The sequence below is a fragment of the Phodopus roborovskii genome, unplaced genomic scaffold, assembly GCF_943737965.1.
Source record: "Phodopus roborovskii unplaced genomic scaffold, PHOROB, whole genome shotgun sequence".
Lineage (NCBI taxonomy): Eukaryota > Metazoa > Chordata > Mammalia > Rodentia > Cricetidae > Phodopus > Phodopus roborovskii.
The window spans coordinates 7,096,154-7,111,783 of record NW_026126525.1 but is presented as its reverse complement, the minus strand read 5'-3'; the positions used below and the strand labels follow the sequence as shown (position 1 = coordinate 7,111,783).

Here is a 15,630-nt window from a genome sequence, read left to right as displayed (position 1 = left end):
TTCCTAGATTTCCTTATTCCTAGAAATAGATGGCAAAAGTTGGGAGCCTAAAGTTTTATAGGATATGCAGCCTAGCTGTGTTTCCGGAAAGTTTTTCCAATCTGTCTGTGTGCAGCACATGAGGGTCAGTCTCCTGGAACACTCCATGGTAAGTCACACGATGTCCTCTGAACCAACCATACAACCATACGTGGAGGGGTTTTTGTTTTGTTTTGTTTTTAACTAACATTTTTCTCCTCATAAAATATATCCACTAAAAAGAGATAAAATATATAAGCACTAAGAAGTGGCTATAAAGGGACAGCCATATGGCTATCAACCCAACTAAGAACACTGTCAACACCCTGGAAACACCCACATTCTCTGAGTTCAACTGGCACACGCCTTCAGCCTCGGCTGAGATTCTTCAACAGGATTTTATCAGCCTGGAGAAATGTCAGAAACTTTTTCCAAAAATAATCCTTACTATATACCACATGGTACTTTGCTGGTATTTAATTCAAAGGCTGCTACTGTTTAAAAGGATTTTTCTACTGATCACAGAAAATAGCTATTTTCCAGAACATAAAAGGCATTGCATTCTAGAGAGCAGGTTAATTTTGGAGTTTCAGATAACTTGCCCTGCTTTTTCCAACTATTTCTAAAAGAATGCTTCAAGTATTTAACATTTACCCTTTTGAATTATATATTTGTATCTTTTAGCTGTGGCTTTCAGTATTTTTCCTATCAACTTGAATGGGTATACATACAACATTGGATCTTAATTACTTATAAATATGCATATTTGTAACTAATATCTTGTCCAATCAATTTTTAAAGGGTTAATCTTGAAAGTAATTTTATTAGCTAAATCTGTTTTCTTGTGACAGGAGCTATGTTGCCCAGGCTGGCTCCTCATCCTTCTCTGGCCTCCCAAGCTGTGATTGCAAGCTTATGCAATTATGTCAGGAGCATCTCCCCCTCCATATAGAGATTTTGAAGGACCTGAAGCTTTAAGGAAGGCTTAGAAGTTCTAAGTGAAATAGAGCTTTTACTTTGTTGTATTTTTCTCAATGAGATTCAGGTAATTTAAATGGACATTTCCATATGTAGAAAAATATACACAGTGTGTACAAAATATACAAAGTGTACACAAAATATCAAAACTATTATAATGAATCCAAACATTCTTACCAAGCATAGTTATCAACATTCTGCAATTCTTTTTTCTTCAGCCTCTGTTTTCCAGTTCCCGGGATCTAACCTAGGGCTTCACATGCTGGGGAAGTGCTCCCCCATGGGACAGCATTCCACCCCATTCTGCAGTTCTTGCAGGCTCTGTCTCTTTGTCCCATTGTTCTTTTGCTGAAGTGTTTTAAAGTTAATCTCTAACAAAATTATCATGGTGCAGATAAATTCTTCATAACACATCACGAGCTGACAAGAGATCCTCAAATTATAATCAACACATCTACCACATGAGCAATAAATAATACCTACTGCTGCTCAGTGTTTGCTTGGATTGCTGTTGTTGCTTTGTTTCTGTTTGTTTGGTTGGCTTTTTGTTTGTTTGTTTTGTTTTTATGATTTTTGTTTGTTTGTTTGTTTGTTTATTTTGAGGTGGGGTTATTCTGTGTAGCTTTGTAGACCAGGCTGGCCTGGACCTCACAGAGAACCACCTCCCTCTGCCTCCCGAGTGCTGGCTCTAAAGGCGAGTGCCACTACCACTCAGCCAGTTGCATTTTCGTATGTGTGTGAGGTATGTGTGAGTGCATATGGGCCACTGTGTGAGGGGAACTGAGTTCTCTTCCCACCCCTTCTGTGTGTTCCAGGGACCAAACACAAGTCATCAGGCTTTCATGGCAAGAGCGCTACCTACTGAGTCATCTTGGGGGCCTCTTTTTCTTTTGTTTGTTTTTAATGATTGAAGTTTTTTTTTTTTTTCTTTTTTTTTTTCTTCTAACATTTAAAGTGGAATCATGAGCAAATTTAAATGATAGGCCTTTTTCATTCCTTCACTCTTTTCTATTTTAGGCCATTGATGATGATGTTTTTGTTGTTGTTGTTGTTGAAGAAATTAGGTGTTTCTTCTTAAAGAACATCCCACTTCCTAGATTTGGCTGATGGTTTTGATTATTTCCAATTACAACTTGCTTCCACCAGATTCTCAGACTCACCAGCTTGGGCTCTCCTCTCACCCTTTCTGTACACACACACACACACACACACACACACACACACACACACACACAGACACAGACACACAGACACATACACACGCACAGACACCTGCACAAATACACACACACAGACACATGCACAAACACACACCTACCTGCAAACATAGTAGACAATATCTATGTCTACGTTTTTAAAATTTATTTTGTGGGACCTGAGGAACCCAGGGACTTTGGTATTTTGGGACTTGTGTATTTTGGCCAACTTTTCTGGTTCTACCACCTGCTCTGAGCCAATGGTTTTAACAGTTACTGGAATTATTTGCTAAGTCCATTATTGCAATGGCCTTCTAACACTTCACAGCTAATCATTCAGCAATTTCCCAGCTATCCTTGGCATTCTGTGTAGGGACAGAGACTGGAGAGAGACTTCTTCATGTGCAGACAGCACACAGGGCTTCTAGCAAAGGGTGGCATCTGTGTCTCTCTGACAAGTAAGCACATCCACACCAAGGCTTTACTTTTGTGATTACTCAGGATTTAGTTACATTGGTCCATCCTGAAAATCATGACAATGTCAGCTTTTTATTTTTGCAAACCGTCTTTTTGCCTCTGAGGGGAATAACCTTGAAAAGTCTGCACACGTGATACAATGACTCAAGTTTAAGCAGAAGTTTTTACATTTCCTATTTCTCTTCAAGGAAAACACCATGCCCACCTCTTTCCAAATGCCTATGCCTGTGTTCCTTACAGGAGCAGAAATGAAACTTCCTGGCTGGGTAATTATTTAGGTCACTAGACATTTGGTTTGATTAAGAAAATAGACTGGATGGCTTGTTGGGGATGGTTTCTCCAACTCCAAACATGCCCCCTTCAGGGTAATGTGAGGCTAGCTGTGTAGAAATTTAATCATTTAAAACAAAAACCAAACACACACACACACACACACACACACACACACACACACACACACACACACACACACAAGAAGCATCAATAATTCCTTACTGCCTAAAAGCCCAAAAGTGCAAATTTAAGCTGCTCCCTTCCTCCTCCTGTTAGTTCTCTTTCTCCATTTCCTCCTCCTTCCTGATTTGAGATTGTCTCTCTTTGTATCCCAGTCTTGACTAAAACTCCTATTCCTCCTGTTTCAGGGTCCCAAAACTATACATATAAATGCCACACACCTTTATTTCTTTCACATATTTATCAGATTTAATATGTTTTGCATTTTGTCACCTGCCTGCTTTGGACTCACACTCACCTTTGTACCTTTTTCATTCCTTGATCCCAATAGCTAGTTTAGCTTTCTGTTTTTTTGTTTTTGTTTTTTGTTTGTTTGTTTGTTTTCCTGCCAAACCCAAACATAATTCCTCTGTAGTGGCTTTGTGCTGGTGATTCCCACAAAACTTTCTGCTCCTTAATCCAAAAAGAATGTCATCACTTGGCATGTAGTTCTTTTCTTTGATTATTTACATTGGATCTGTTCTGGCTTGTCTTACTGAACCATAGGCATAAACCCGGAGGACTGCACAGACCTTTATTTTTAGAGCTTTTTCAGCTGAAATTCCTATGACATATTTATGGTTTAATTTCAGTGGCATGGCAAATGATGTGATCTTACAAGTGTAGTTGACTTTTCATATCTTCCGATATGTAGAACATTTTAAATGACTTTACAATCTCACCAAGAGACAAATCTGCTTCCAGCCGTGGCATTTGTCAACTTTACTTAACTAAACATGGAGCAAAGGGCTATGTACCTTCTCTGAGCTTAGCACTCATGGGTTTTTCTTGACTCCTCTGCATAAGATCAATCCTCTGCTACGTGCTGAAGTCCACACTGGCTCCCTGAAGGCTGAGAGACTAGCCAAGTCAACTGAGAGTCTTCTGACCTCGAAGCTGATCCACACATGTTCACAAGAACCACTGAGATGACCCAACCCACCTGACATACACAGAATTAGAAGCAAAATGGTTATTAAATCAACTAAATTTGGGGTAGACTTAATGCAGAGTAAACACTACTGGATACAAAGGGAATCTGAAGAATGTTAGCAGTAAGTGGTGATTGCAAAGGAGTTCAGCACCCTAGAGAAGCAAACCATGCTGTGAAGGTAAACTATAGCTGCATTACATAACAAATTCTAAAGTCAAGTAAGAAATACAGTTGGGTGAATATAGGGCAGCAGAACTAGAACTCATTAACAAACAGAGTGGCTGTGGTTTGACCACAAGGGTATGACTAAAACTTGATGTTTCCACATGCCCATCAAAACTAATTTTACAAAAAAATGTAACTTTATCATGTGCTGATCATATAAAAGCCTAAAATAGAAATTGTCAGAGAACAGAGTGGGAACCTGAAGGTCATGTGGAAAGACAGAAGGTGATGCAACTGTAAATTCCACAGAAACACTGCAGGAGAAGAGAGTTATGATAGCTGCTGTTCATGTTATGACAAGGATTAGGCACGTCCCATGTCCTCTCACTAGAGACGAGGGCCCATGACTTCACATCAGCATTGGGAAGAAGATGATTTAGAGAGAACTGTGCTACTTAAGATTAAGACCATGAAGTTAAAGTCAGGTCCTCTACTTTGTATGATACCTTTATCACATGATTGTATGATACTGAATCCAAATCTCAGTTTTCTCTTCTGTAGAAAGCAAATAACATCAGGACCTTTCGAAAACCTGGTTAATATTAACTTGGACTTTTAAAGGTAAAAATTCCAGGGTGTAGCACATACATAGCTAGCACTCCATAAATTTTACTTACTATCAGTATTGAGAGCATTAGTACTATAGAATGAGTTACCTAGGAGGTAACTCTCTCATTTTCTCTTTTCTCTCTCTCATTCTCTCTCTCTGGATATTTCACAGGAAGTGTGGCAGATATTTGTAGCATACAACTGATCATCAAATGGAAAGTAGCATTTCAATTAACTATATACACAGAATAATTCTTTCTACACCCCTTAAGACTTGAATAACTTTGTGTTTTTCAAAATCCTCAGGGCTGTCAACCAAGTAATATTCATTTACTTCACTTAATAAAACTTTATAACCATAGTTTATACTTTCCCCGTCCTAAGCATTATTTCATGGTGAGACAAACCAAGATGTGTAAACAATTTTTAAAGATCTGTATTAGTTTTAATTACAGATGTATGTCTGCATATGGGTTGGGTATGTTTGTATGAGTATAGATACCTGTGGTGACCAGAAGTACCGGACTCTCCTGGGACTGTAGTTACAGGCAAGTGTAAACTGCCAGAAATACATGCTGGTAACTGAGCTCAGGGCCTTAGCGAGAGTAGTACATACTCTGAAACTGCTGAGCCTTCTCTCCAGCCCCATCAGACACTCTTCTTATTACAGTGAAATTAAAGCTTGCCATTATAACATAGGCATTAACTCAAACTGGAGTGCAGTTTTTGATGCCTTAAATTCTTCTCTATGCCATATTTAAATTGTTATGTGAGAAATTCTTTTCTGCTCACACTTAACCTTTGCTTAGCAGAAGGCATGGATTTCATAAGTACAAGAAGCTGAACTTTCTTTTTTGATTGATCTCAAATCAAAAGTCTTGGGTTGCAGTCACTGGCCATTTTTTATCTCTTTATACATCCTGCACCTGCCAGGGCTATCCACAATTATCCTCTCCTGCTAATGGCACAGCAGGTAGATCCAACTCCCACTGCAATTCCATTTAATAAAACAGACCTGGTATAATCACCTAAACTGGATAATATGTCTATCTTCCTCAATTATCTCATTGTTATGAGGTAATAGAGAGGAATTCACATTGGTCAAGGCATCTGTCTTTATGGCCTGTAAGTGATAATCATCTTGCCTTTTTTCTTTTTTCTACAATGAGTTCCAGCATAATAGGTATTAATAGGCATCAATCATCTACATAGGAAAGAAGTACTTTAATTAAGGTTGAGGGTCTTGTACTGTAGTGGAGAGAATTCTAGAATGTACCAGTGACAGGAGGAGATTTGAATTCTAAGTCTGAATGAGCTCTGGGTTCTGGGCATAGAGTGAAATGAATGGATAGACACAATGCATAGGCACAATAGAGGTCATGGGTGATTTGGTACCTAGTGTGCACCCCATGTTCAGCACACACAAGATTCTTCAATGCCCAGAGGATGCAACAAGTAAGAGCAATGCAAAGTACTGATTTAACTGGGAGGAGCAATAGCAGTAGAGAAGGAAAAGAAACAAAGGTAGACCAGAAGTCGAATTTTGAAAAGAACAAAGAACCAAGAAGACTGAGTGAGAGGAGCAGCCCAAAGGGGGCACACTGTGTGGGTGGGAGCATATCTATGTAAGTTCAGTAGTCAGTGGAAGCCACTGATAACATTTATACTTTGCATCCAGTATCCAAATGAGATATGGTCCAGTCTCCAATCAGAGCCCAACAATGTAGAAGGAGAGGGTGAGGTGCTAAGGACCTAGTGGCTAATAGAGGAGATGTCCAGGAGGGAGGAATTATAGATGCTGACTAAGTGTCCCTCTTGAATGTTTGGGTACAGGAAAGGGACTTTAACTGTAGGGAGGCAGAAAGGAAAGAGAACTAACTAGTTTGGTTTTGTCATGTTGACTAAATGTGTTGGTAGAATAAAGAAATCTGCTCAGAGAAGGAAAAGTTGACTGTCTAAAACGGAGTGCCAAGATGATTCAGTGGGAGACCCAAAGTTACAAGTGCTGTGTTGGTTCTTCAAGTCACACTGAGATAGCTGGATGACAAGTGGAGGGATCTGAGCTCCTGAAAGCCAAGGAAGGAAGAGTCTTCACATGGAGGCTAACTGAGCCTGTGGGATTCTAGGAAGCGAGGCACAAGACTGTACGATCTTTGTCTCTGGCAGTCAGGGTTTTCTTATGATTCTGGCAAGAAGCTCTGGTGCAGCAAAGAAAACATTTATGTTAATGAGAACAATCCCCTGTTCTCTCTCTCTCTCTCTCCCTCTCTCTCTCTCTCTCTCTCTCTCTCTCTCTCTCTCTCTCTCCCTTGTTTGAATCTCAACATAATGGCTCTTATTCCTTATTGCTTTTTAAAAAGTTCTTAGTGGAAAAATGGAGGCTTCTGACTTTTGCCAATGAGCGAGCATTGAGTAAGCAGCCGTCTATTATGCAGAGTTGGGTTATTCAGTGACAAGTTCCTAGCAGGGACATGGAAGGCACGGAATAAAGCTCATCTCAGAAAATACAGAGCATGGATTCAACAATGTTAGAATTCTTCTTCTACCACTCCCTCTTCTGGATAGCACTGCATTTGGTGCTTTGGGAACATAAATAAGAAATAAGGTACAATTCTGCCCCATCCCAGCCCATAGCAAAGGATATTACAAGCAAGCAAAAGAGACAGACATGCAATCAACCAACCTTAAAATAAGGTGGGTTGAAAGAAATGCTCATAATGGTACAAACCACGTTTTATGGGGACCAAAAGTAATTCTCCATCTCTCATGAAATGCAGGAAATGACCTTTAAAAACAGACACAATTGGGGAGTTCATTGCACCCTAATTACCTGCCTGCTCTCCAGACCATAAACTTTTATGCGAGATCTGTTCTCTGTTCACTTCATTCATACTCATTTATTTTAACAGGCATCCAAATGACCTATATGCAAAACTTAACAAGCGTTAGTGGCGAGTGGAGAACTCAACTCCACCCTCAGTTTTGTTTTGATTCCTTCATTAGACTGAACTTTAATGATCTTTAATAATACCACTTTGACTCTTTTTCCTTGGGAATGTCAATATAGCCTCATGACTTATTGTGAGCACCAAGCCTCCTTCTCCCCCAGCACATAAACTGGGACATCTAAATATATAGAATAGCTTCTGAGGAATACTCTGGATTATTTTGATCTTAGTAACCTTGTGGTGACACATCTGCTACTCAAACTCCCTTTAAAGTTCTTTGCAAAGCAGATGCCTTTAGAGGACCTGCCTACCACCGCCTGCTCACAGAGATTTCCTATAGGTGCAGCCTTGCTATTTATAACCAGGGCTGTTTGTAAAAGAAAATACAAGGCAGCTTAACTGCAACCAGAATGACCTACGATATAAGACAGGTCACACTCTTTTTTTCTTTTCTTTTTTTCATCCTCTTGTATCCTCTTAGGAAACTTTGGTTATATTTCAACAGGGAAGAGGTTGTCTAAACATCAGTGCAACGTCTCCAGCAGGTGGGTCAGGCACAGTCTGAAGTCAGCATGCTTGGGTCTGGATGCCATCTCTACTACCATTTTATTAATTTTGTAACCCTGAAGCAGTTGTTTATCCTCTAGGCTTCATCAGTAAAATAATTAAGTGACATACTGCCTATAAAAATGTATGTTAGTGTATGGCACAGAGTCTTCAAACAGTGGCAGCCATTAGGGCAATTGTTATTATTGTTATCATTGGGGACCAAATTGCCCTGCAATCCTGTTTAAAGCACGCTGTATCACACAGGACTGGTAACATAAATCTACGTTTCCTCTTCTCTCAGTAACATGTGAGCCAGTCTACTGAGCAAAAGTTGTGCTGGATATTTTTCAGCTGGGTTCTGAGTGATGAGGTGAGGCACTGCTAATGGAAAGTACTGATGTATGGAGATAAGGAAAGAGTAAACAGCGTCTGTACAAGACAAATATGACATGTGCCCTGTGATAGTGCAGCATTCCACAACAGCAACAGTCGGGGGATTGTTGTTTATGTGTGTGCACACCTAGCCCATGTATGTTGTATTCTATAGTTTAAGGACAAGGAGTAACACAAGAGCAGAGGAGATGTATTTGTCTTTCTTATATTTCACATTTTTACTGTCTGTAGACATCAACACACTTGTGGAAGAAAGGCATTTTATTAATAATGTAATAGTTTTAATAAACTACAGGTATCAATTGTTCATATTTCTTTTATTTTCTGTGACTTCTTAGAGTTAGGACTGGGTACTTCTAGGCTTAATGGAAGATGTAAATTGTATTGTCATTGATTATACATTCTTGTTCAATTTTTTAAAAAATCCTTCTGAATTCTTCCTGAGGCTTTTGTGGGAACTGCCTTGCCTGTGAGGAATGATGGGAGGTTAGGCTACTTGGCCTACTCTCTTAGACTATGCTTTTCAACCCAGATAATCTCCTGAGGATGGAGCCAATGTTAGGAACCTTAGCTCCAGCTGTCTTTTGGTATATACATTTCAGGATTATATATTCCCACTCTTGATTATTTATTATTTATAGGACAGTGATAATTATATTCGTTTAAAAAATATCCTGTCTTCAGTAAGCCTACAAAGAAAACAAAATTTAAAAAAAAAAAACATTATAAATGGAGGTAACATAGAGACAACTAGCTGAGGAGCAAACAGCTTTATTCATCGAGCCACCAGCAAACAGGCAGCTATACCAGCCACAGCATAGTACCAAGGGCTCTGAGCAAAGGCCCAAAGGAAAAGCCAAACCCAAAAACAAACACAAAACAACCTGGGCTCCCATGTATAGCAGTGTAACAGCTGACATTTTAGAAACTTAAATTATGAAGGTAAAATGGAAAGTGTTCCTTAATGTTAAAGAAACAAAATTCCAGACTGAGATATGAGGAAACAGTTCATTTCCCCATAAAACCTTGAATTATAGAGTGAAAACAAATGCTGTGGTTCAGTGTGTTTGCTGCATGGAGTCGAGCCAGCTATAGGAAATGTAGAGCTGAAGACAGCTCCATATTCCTAAAGTGCTGACAGCCATGTACAGGTGACAAGACTCAATAGAAAGATTGTGTGGTGGGCAATACCTCTGCTCTGCTTATAGTCCTTGCTACGGCATTATTTGTGCAGGTAAACCCAGGATGGCTATGACTTCTAGCAATGTGTATTGACCAAATCCTGCCTTTTCCAAACTTAAAGCAGTTGCTCCTTGAAAACCTGAAAAGGTATCAATGGTGTGGTATACATATTTTAATTTTCCAAATTCTACAAAATGGAACACATCCATCTGCCAGATTTCATCCCTTTGAGTACCCTTTGGGTTATGTCCTGCAGGTAGTGGAGTTTGGTTATACAAAGAACAAGTAGGACATTTCCTTATAATTTCCTTGGCTTGTTGCCAAATGATGGAAAAGTCTTTTTTCAAACCTTTATTTGGGTTTTTGTTTTTATTTTTTTCTGAAATTCTGAGGCCTCCAGCACATTTCCTATCAATAGTTGATCAATTTCACCATTAGCTTTCAAAACATTAGCATTCAAAACATTAAATACAGCTAGCTACTTGCTCATTCTGTGCATATGCATGCACACGCCTGCACATGTGGAACACATTTGAAGGTCACAGGACAACTTGCAAAAGTCAGTTGTCTCTTGCCTTCTACCACATAGATCCTGGGGATCAAACCAGGTCCTCAGGCTTGGTGGCATGTGCCTTTATCTACAGACTTATCCCATTAGCCCTTCGCCATCAGTATTTAGAACACAGCTGGACCCTTTGCTCACTTATCTACTATAGTTCTTGAATATTTTTGAACAAATTTGATTGCCTTCAGTTCTGGGAGTTTCTTTGAATCCAGATAGCCAGGTTTATTCCCTTCAGTTCTTAAAGACAGGGTCTTACTCATCACCCTTTCTCGGAGGTCAGTGTTAGCTTCTCTACCTCTCTGTCCCTGGGCTGGATTTAGGTGGTAGATACTCACAGCTCAGTTTCATTATTACTTCACCTATTAGGTATTGTATTTGCTTGACCTGCGCTGAACTCTGAATGCCTCCATGGTATAGGCGGCTACTCTCTCCTCTGCCCTAGGTAAATGCTGACTTGAATACCACAGGACTGTAACAACAATACCAGCACCCAAAGAGTAGAGTTGTAAATGAGATGGAAGGCAAGTCTGTATTAAGCTAGTATAAGAAGCCATGAACTCCACAGAGTCAGAGACCCTAAGTCTTCAGTGTGGCTCCTCTGCTATCCTGTATGAGTTCACAAAGCAATTATAGTTTTGGTTGCCACAGTCATAAGGCACACCCAGCAAAAGGGACAGGGATTTGTAAACATCATTCTCATTCACTTATCACTGGTTGTAATCTAGACACAGCCATGCCTAGATGCTGAAGAGTGTACTCTTAGGCATATGCCCAACCAAAACCTTCATTATTTTAGAGGCAGAACAAAACAGAACTGGTAACTTGAAGATTTCCTTCTTGTCACAGAAACTCCCAGGAGACAAATATTTGGCTTTATTCATTTTGTCTCAATGGCCAGAAGCCAGATGGATAGAGAAGAGATGCAACTAAATCAGGTGCTCTTACATAGAAAAGTTGGGATCAACTATAATTATAACTGTAACTGTAATTGTAACTATAGCTATAGAATGAGTCACTTCCCTAAGAACTACCTCCTGTTGTTCCCATACCTTTAGGTGGTTTTTGTTTAAGCCGTAGTAGACTACAGACTGGTTTTGGAGTTGGCATCTCTATCTATTTGGGTCATTGGAAACCCTAAGTAATAAATGTAAGCTTCTATGGCACAGAAAAAAATGGGTGTTGGCCACAAATCATGATTAGGAAAGGGCTGTGCTATAGAAGACCACACCCCTCACTTACTAGGCTAAATGTTGTTTAGTAAGAACAATTGAATCTGTCAAAAGGACACCCCTATTCTTTCTTCCCACAGATGCCGCCAAGCTTTGACATGCAGCAGCACTGTTGACTCTGCAGTCCCCGTCCCTCTCTTTTCATCGGATGTTTATCCAGCCACTTCCACTGGGCTTCTTCAGCTTCCCCTTCGCTTACCCAGAAGTACAAAGGGCCTAGGGGGCATGTTGACTTTCTTATCCACCCTTCCATTTAATAACACTGCCCTCTTCATGTTTTATCTCTTTTTGTCTTCTCCCCCCAGTCAAATTTGGCTTCAAGTGATGTCTCTCTGGAACCAAGACATGTCTACCTATCATCTGAATTCTTTTGTGAAAGGCAAGTTGGCCTCACCATGGTCATGGGCAGTCCTCAATCCAAATGGCTCTCTCTGCTTCCAGGTCCCAAGGCCTGTGAGAGTTGTGGGGACCCAAGCAGTTGCACAATGCCTTCTAGAAGCACTAGTAGGAATTTTCAAAGATCTTGGGAGTGGAGTTTCTAGTCACCCCTTAATGTTACCTATATCCCGACATCCTTGGGTCTCTACCATCACTGTCTAATTCTTTTTGTACTGTTCACTTTTGATCTCTAATTTCTAATTGATTTATTTAAAGCCTGAAAACTTTTTTGTTTTATTTTTTTGCATGTGTAATCTGAGAGACCTCTAAAGAATAGCATGTTTCCCATCAGACATTCTTAAGTACCCTGGCCTGATTCATCCTCCAGAGAGCATCTCCTATAGGCTTCACAGGAAAGCCCTCTAATTGTAACACTGTAGAATCTACCCTGCTAAGTTTTCCATCATTCACAGGCTCTTAGGCTGCTGCAAGAAGAAGAAAAACAAGGCTGTCAGGCTATTCACAGGAAATGCCATGATGCCTATTTTTAACATTTGCATTCTTGTTTCCATGAATTTGTATGTTTCACCCCAAGGCTATGACTCCAATTATGTAAAAATAAAACACCCAATCTCCTTTATCTGTGGGTGAACAATGATGTGCTCTCAGCTCGCTACCCTACTGCATCCAGTGATTTCTCTGGCTTCTCTTTCTCAGTTAGGATCCAAAAGTGTCTTCACTTTACTACAAACATAGTCATCAAAGAAAAGAGCTATCCTTTAGCTGGTTTATTAGAGTTGGCTCCCAAATATTCTTCTTCTTCTTCTTCTTCTTCTTCTTCTTCTTCTTCTTCTTCTTCTTCTTCTTCTTCTTCTTCATGATCATCATCATCATCATCCTGTCTATTATGAACTCACACTGGAATTGTCTGTCCAGGTCCTAAATTCAGACCCATCTAGGTCTGGTTTTCAGTCCTCCACCCACAGGAAAGGGGTTTTTGGTTTTGTTTTTGTTTTGTAGTGAGGAAGGCAGGCTGGAATCTGAGCAGATTAGCTCTTAGTGTCAACGGCCCACATTAAAAGTCTTCCCTTGGCTCCTTGAATGCTGAGCTCTGCTTATGCTTTTGAGGGCCACATATCCCCCCACTTCACTTCTGCCAGGTGCATGGGTATCAGGGTGATGGAGAAGTAAATTCACTAGAGTACTGGGAGAAATGCAGAAATCTACCTGTTAACTGAATAGCAGGTGAGGAAAACCTGAGGACCACACAGAGAAATCATGTCACTGAACCCAAGGTGGCCATACTTGGTTTCATTCCCTTCCAGTTGGTCAAGAGAGACCTCTTTGAGGCACATGAACTTCTGGCCTCATCGTTGGTGGATAGCCAGGCTCCCACTCCTCAGGCAAAGTGGGGGTTTCTTAAGAGTTCATGGACTGGAGGAGACAGCAGCTGAGTGAAGCAGCGAATGCTGCTGAAACAGTCGTCAACACATTTTGTGACATCTGGGCAGTGTTTCATTTATTGGCTGGTTTCATCTTTGGGACAAATGAAACTCCTTTTGCTGAACTGAAGTCAGCAGAGGGGAAGTACAGACCTCTCTTAACAACCCTGAGCAAACACTGTCTCAGGAAGCTTGGCTTGTTCCCTGTCACATCTGCTGACCAAACAGGCAGGGGCAGGCTTCCTCATCAGGATTCACACTACAGACAACCATAGATAGGATGCACATCTGGGGCAAAATCACCAGGGCTAGGCAGGGATAGAGACCTATTCTGTTATAAAAACTGTAAGAACTGGTTCTGCCCATATGCGTCTATGAAAAAAACATTTAAAGGATTTGCAAATTTCTTTCTTTCTTTCTTTTTTTTTTTTTTTTTTTTTTTTTTTTTTTTTGAGACTATGCTTCATCCTGGGCATTGGATTACATGTAGATGCATCTCAACAGTTATAGACAGAAAGGCTCGCTTTGAGGATTTGCGTTAAAATATTTCACCTTTGTGACAGCCCCACAAAGATGGCCTGGTATGTGATGCATCTTTTAATAGGAACTTGCTCAAAATCTAGAGCTAGTGGAGGCCAGATCTTGGATGTGAATCCAACCAGTACAACTCTAGAAAGCCCCACGTTTCTGCTGCACCTGTCATTGGATGTGTCTGATTCCAAGTCTAGAACAGCAGCTTATGACACACACATTCAGAGGCAACATCCTTATGCTGTAAGATGACTTAAGTGACACATATTTTAAAACAAAGAATTGTGTCTGAACATCACAACAAGATGTTGTGACTGTAAATATACCCTCACCCTTCTAAGAAGTCCTGATGGACTGGGAAGCTGAGGAGCATGAGGTGGGGATGCTTTACTGGATTGGAAGGAGAGGCAGATGCTGAGGCCAAGGGGACGCCCAGCAATGTTTGTCAGGTTCAATATTTTGTCAAGGTCAAGTCTCTCTAGTAGCAACCAAAGAGTTCAAGTTCAGGAGTTTTAACACCTACTCTTTTGAGATGGATTGGATCAATTCCCCGATACCTCAAGACAGAAAGAAATAAAGGTCAATTTGCTCAATTTTACCATTCAACAAGACAAGAAATCAGTCTTACTTTCCCTCCTGGCTTGTCAATCAGAGGGCTTGTGAGGCATGCCGCAGCAAGGCTGCAGTACACAGGTTTCCATTGCTGCTCCTGCAGGACAGAAGACACAGATTTCAGTCTGTGAAGGCTTTCCCACAGTGAGGAGCCCTTTCCTTCCCTCAAAACTGCCTCTAGCACTAAATGCAATAGGTGTCATTGAAATACCTGAGCCAGCATTTTCACAGGGTTGCTTCAGGCTGCAGCTGGTGCAAACCCATCTAACCTTGCACAAGGACATATTACAAAACCACTAAGTACATGTCCAAAGAATTCACAGATACATGTTGACAGAAATTCAGAATATTTCTGCTTTATCTCCTAAGGGATGGATCTTTCTAGGACTTAGGTCAGAGTGTAGGACTCTAATCATGTTGCCTAGAAAACAGCACGAGGAAGTCTGGTTTTTGATTCCAGTGTGGCAAAATTTCCAAAGTTCCTGACTCACTGCTCAGGACCCAGAGAAGAGACCCACTGACTTTTTAGCTTCAACCCCAACTCTCTCCAACAACTATCCTAAATTTCAAGCCACATTGTTCCATGGGACTGTCATAAGTCCCCAATGTCTGTGTGGCTCCTGGTTCTTAACACCGTTCCTTCAATATCTGCCTGGGAATTCCCAGGCATCCTGTAAAGCCCAGGTCAGATTCCTGAGGAAGTATTTGACTGCTTCACAGTAGAGTGACATATGTATCTTCCTGCTGAAGGTCCCACTATACCATATTGCTAGAGAAGACAACACATTACTGTATTCCACTGGGAATGTGGGCTACTGAGGATGGGTCTTAAGTCTTGCCTTTCTTGTGTACTTCATTGTCTAGCACTGGTCTTCCACACTGTGTGTCAGTAGGTCAGTGGCTTGCAAACGCTTGTGTTGTCAAACATCCCT

At 40.6% G+C, this 15,630-nt stretch overlaps 1 protein-coding gene across 1 annotated transcript in view; it reads right to left on the bottom strand.

Moving 5' to 3' along the window:
* Window positions 1-14,816, bottom strand: part of Rasgef1b (RasGEF domain family member 1B) — a 154,157-nt gene extending 139,341 nt beyond the window's left edge. The window contains exon 1 of the mRNA XM_051198638.1: window positions 14,715-14,816. The gene's annotated coding sequence lies outside the window, so the exon portion shown is untranslated. The remainder of the gene's footprint in view (window positions 1-14,714) is intronic.
* Between the last annotated feature and the right edge of the window lie 814 nt (window positions 14,817-15,630).